Consider the following 5,156-nt stretch of genomic DNA (forward strand, 5'->3'; position numbering starts at 1 on the left):
AGCACCCTTCATTGCGGGAGGGCACAAATTTTTCAACAGTACACGGGTCCTGGGCGAGGCTTGATTATGTCTTTGTCACGGTAGGAATGGCACACTGGGTAGAAGGGGCATCCCATTTGGCCCGCACGTACTCAGACCATTCGCCCGTCAGGGTTAAATTGCAGCCCCCGGTGGAACACTCCCCTTTCTGACACTGGCGATTGAACTTCCAGCATCTCCAGGATCAAGCATTTAGGAGTGAGATGGAACATGAGATTATGGATTTTTTTGAACGTAATGTACACTCCGTCTCAAGCCTAACCACAGTGTGGGAAGCCTTTAAAGTAACTGTACGGGGGTGGTCAATTTCAAAGGGGGGGGTCTTGAGAGATCTCCGTAACCAATTACACAAGCTGGAAGGAGAGCTCAAATCCCTAGAGAGGGAACTAGTGGAGAGGGATGAGACTGAGGCCACCAGAGCTGCCCTACGTGAGAACATGTACGAGTTTGTTGAGGCGGCCGATAGGGAGTGCCAGTTCAGGGGAAAAGCCCATAGAGCACGGACATACAGGGAGGGAGACTGACCAGGTAAAGCTTTAGCATCCGCAGTACGTGCCCCTAGATTTACTAATTACGTAGTGGAAGTGCAGGATGAGAAGGGACGAGTACACAGTGGCTTACCGGGGCAACTGCGCACATTTGTCAATTTTTATAAAATGCTTTACTCTTCTCAGAGGGAGATACCCTTAGACATGCAGTCCTATTTGGAGGATACGGCCCTGGCTTGGTTGGGGGACGCTCAGAGGGCATTTCTCGACCACCACTTAGAATTGGATGAGATCACTGAAGCTGACATGACTATGAAGTCGGGGAGTGCCCCGGGCACTGATGGGCTACCCGTAGAATTTTATAAAACCTTTGTGACGACACTAGCTCTTATTTTGAAGGCAGTGTATTACGAAGCACTCGAGGAGGGGAGGTTGCCTACCACTATGAGGAAAGCCCAGATCATGACACTGCTGAAACCAGGGAAGTGCCCCATCTCTTGCGACTCTTATCGACCGCTGTCGCTTCTCAATTGTGACCCCAGAATTTTAGCTAAAGTCCTCGCGACGCGCCTCAACCTCCTAATGGAGCAACTGGTTTTGCCTGATCAGACGGGAATCGTCCCCAATAGGTCCACAGCCCACAACCTTAGAACTTTGTTTTCAGTTATACAACATATCAACCCTAATAGTGCTGCGGTGGCGGCCTTTCTTGATGCCACCAAAGCTTTTGACTCCCTTGAATGGGATTATCTCCTGGGCATACTCGAACGCATGGGTATGCCGTGCTCATTTCTTAACTGGGTGGGGCTGTTTTACTCCAGCCCGCGGGCCTCCGTCCTGCTGAATGGGGCCAGATCTGATAGTTTTCCCAATTTCTAGGGGCACGAGGCAGGGGTGCCTTTTGTCCCCTGTCCTCTTCGTGCTGGCGATCGAGCCGCTGGCGGCGAAACGACGGCATCATCACAAGCACAGGGCGCTGATATACCCCGCCAGGCAATTGTTAATATCGCTTTACGCGGATGACATCACGCTGATGTACACAAGCCCCAGGAAAATCTCAACCCAGTACTGAGAGAAATTACAAAATTTGGCGCCAACTCGGGTGTCCAGATAATCGGCTATATTCCCACTGACCGACAAGACGGAACAGTACCAGTTAGATTTCCCACTGCAGTGGGAGTTGGAGGGTTTTAAGTATCTGGGTATAAACATTACCAGAAACAAGGAAAAGCTCATGCGGGCTAACTATGGTACGGCCATGGATAAAATCGCTGACAGCGTAACTCACTGGCTGAAACTGCCTCTCTTGATGGCGGGACGTATATCCCTCATTAAAATGACAATTTTACCTAAGCTCCTTTATTTATTCATCAATATACCATACCATCCGAGTAGTTTCTTTTTCCGTACCCTCAAAACCCAACTGATTAGGCTTATCTGGGGAGGGAAGCAGGCCCGGCTGAACTTGGCGACTCTCATGCTTCCGTATCGGCAGGCTGGATTCGAAGTCCCCAACTTTGAGCAGTACTACTTCTGCACGCAGGCACACTTCACGGTATACTGGCTACACCCACCTCCGTACATGGAGCACCTGGTGGTGGAGGATGAGTATATGGCTCCAGTCCCACCTGAAGGGTACCTATTCACACAAGTTACGGAGAGTGGCAGAGATCCATCCACGGTGGATTGCACTGTTGTGGCCTGGAAATGGATGGCGCGCTAGATGGAGACAACTCTAATGTACTTTCCTAGACTGCCTTTACTACGCAGCCCACTTCTGCGGGTCACGTATGAGGGGCTGGGCAGTAAACTGTTGCGCAAGCTGCAATACACTACCTGGGGGGCCCTCTACTTAGAAGGTCAATTCAGAACAGCGGAACACATTTTCGGAGACTATACTCCAACCAGCATGGACATGTTTTTGTATACTATACTTCGACAGAATGTCAAAGCAGTTGCCCCAGCCTTCCAGAGGGAGCCTGATATATTTATACCGTTACATACGCTACTACAGACCGATTCACCCACACATGTAATTTCACTGCTATGTAAACAAGTCCGGGATGTCCCTGTAGTGACCCCCGTGCGTGCGAGGGCGGAATGGGACAAAGACTTGGGGGTAACATTGACTGATGACCAGTGGGAGTGGAGCTGCCTGCAAATGGAGGCCATCACTGGCAGCAGCCGCCTGAGACTAATCAATACAAGTTCCTTCATCGTCTATACCATAGCCCCGGATCGGCTTCACTATTTACACCTGGGGACCATGATAGATGTGATAGGTGTGGCAGGGAAGGGGCTGACTTCATACACTGGGCCTGGCTGTGCCCTAGGGTGGAGGAATACTGGACAGACGTATTTGAGGGGATGTTGGAGATGCTGGGAGTGCAGATTGAGGCACTGTCACTCGTTGGCCTCCTAGGAGTAACACATACGGTACAGACTGTACATAAGACTTACCTGGTAATGGGACTCTTGATAGCCAAAAAGACAGGTGGCATGAAGATGGGAACTTGGTAGAGCACCTAAATTCAAAGATTGGATTAAATACACATCCACTTGGTAGGAACACTTACATGATTATGCGGAGCAGCTCCCAGTAAAGTCACGCCCCAAGGATATATTGAGGCCCCTGGTATCATATTTCCTTGCACAGCGCGTAGACAATGATGACACACAGAGGGGGGGGGGGGAGAATACCTTGGAAGATAAGATCCCTATTCCTGGGGGGAGTGTCTCAACAAACTCGGTGGAGGAATAATGGGAGGGGCGGTGGAGGTACAGTTCGAGAGTGCGAGGGGTGGTAGTCATTCCCTAAAAAGGGGTGAGACATACACTCTCCTTACTGGACATGAGAACAGGCTCTGATTTTTGCGACTGCAGAATTGATGTACAATCCGTGAACATGCTAAGGTCAGAAATGTACGAAATTTATGTCCAATTAACTTTCCTGCATCTGGGGAGGGGGGGGGGGGGTTGGGTTGGGGGTATTGTTTGGGGGCATGTTTATGACAAACCCTCTGTTTTGGCAGCTACTGAAGGGCTTTATTATGCTATGCAACATGGCATGTCAACTATGTATATCATGTGCATCTTTTTCAATTAAGGTTTTGGAAACTTAAAAAAAAAACACTAGAGGATTAATGGCACAGAAAAGGTCTGGATTCTTCAGTCACTAACCAGCGACAGTTTATTGTTTCCACTCAATGACACATAAGGCTATGGTGGCAGCCTGCCTTCCAGCCTTGCTAGGGTCGTCCAGCAGTTTCTGCATCAATGATGTGTGATCCAGGGGTATTTTGCGTCCCTCTGAAGTTTATGGCAGATTGGTCAAACATTTAAGGGTGTATGGTGCATCTTGCTGAGGCAATCCTTAACCACAGGTAGCAGCGCTGTTATTGCACCAGAGTGCAGGGCTGCATATCTACCTGGAGTCGTGATGGTGGCATCCATCAAGGCCCCCACAGCGTTGGCACGCACCTGCGTGTCAGTGTCACCTAGGAGCAGCACCAGTATGGGGATGACCTCTTCCTTACATACAGCATCCTTCCCAGCCATGGGCCGGCAGACTCCCATCATGGCCTATGCAGCCTTGCTCCTGAGGGCCACTGACGGGTGCTGCAGCTTCTCCCTGAGAATGGAGACCTCGCCGGCCTGAAGTGCCTCACAGACTTCTACTTTGAGACAGAAGCACAAGGTATCCACCATTAACCCCTGGACCTCTTCCACCCCTGTCTCCAGCTTCTTCACTAGCTTTGGGGCCAGGCCAGCTTCTACCAACTTGACAGCTCCTGTACAAATCAAATGCAGTGTTTGGGAGGGCATCCTTATCAGAGCTGTGCATAGGCGTCCCAACGCACCAGCAGCAGCAGCATCATCATCTCTGTCGTTCACATGGTGCTCAGCTGGGCTCCTCATTGCTGCTGGAATTGGTAATCCTTGCTTCATGTATCAGAATATTGCATCCAGCTGGTATCTCTACTGTCCTACCCTGTGTCTTACTGCTTCAGATCTGCCCATGACACATGCCATCAAGGTAGAATGGCGCTGTCCCTGGAGACAGACGAGAAAGTCTCGGAGAGGAAGCTCCAGTCCTGGATTTCTCTCTTACTCCATTTCCTTGTGTATCCCCAGTATCTGTTTCTGGCGATACTTATAACTCTGCTAACCAGTACAGTGACAAACGGCCTGCAGAGGTTTCCAGCTAATCCGTGACATTGGATCCTACTACTACTCTAGCTTGTTGGGAGAAGTGAAAAAAAGATCTTGATAGATAAAACAACCTCTGGTACCGCTTTTGGCCACCCTAAGTGTGGCAGGGTATGCTCAGACGTGAGTCCCTTGCTCACTTTGCCACTAGATTCAAGCAAGCCGGGCTGAAGAGGGCTGGAATGCCAGAAACCGGTCCTCGGAAGCTTGTTTCCGGTCCAGGGAAGACATGGCTTGGCAGTTCGGGCTGGACTGTTCCCATGAGGCACAGGGTCAGACTGATTTGCATATAGCCATGTCTGAACTGGGGTGGCAGAGTGGGCTAAAGAACGGTGATGTATTAAACCCAGATCTTTTGACTGGGTGTGAGTGTTTGATTGATTCAGATGCTCTGTCCATCCCCACCCCCTTTTGTACTGC

The 5,156-nt window shown here is 50.2% G+C and overlaps 1 pseudogene; it reads right to left on the reverse strand.

Annotated features, from left to right (window-relative positions):
• Window positions 1-3,717: 3,717 nt before the first annotated feature.
• LOC147724260 (radial spoke head 14 homolog pseudogene) lies at window positions 3,718-4,475 on the reverse strand (annotated as a pseudogene).
• Window positions 4,476-5,156: the final 681 nt, after the last annotated feature.

The sequence above is a fragment of the Lissotriton vulgaris genome, chromosome 4_1, assembly GCF_964263255.1.
Source record: "Lissotriton vulgaris chromosome 4_1, aLisVul1.2, whole genome shotgun sequence".
NCBI classification, from domain to species: domain Eukaryota; kingdom Metazoa; phylum Chordata; class Amphibia; order Caudata; family Salamandridae; genus Lissotriton; species Lissotriton vulgaris.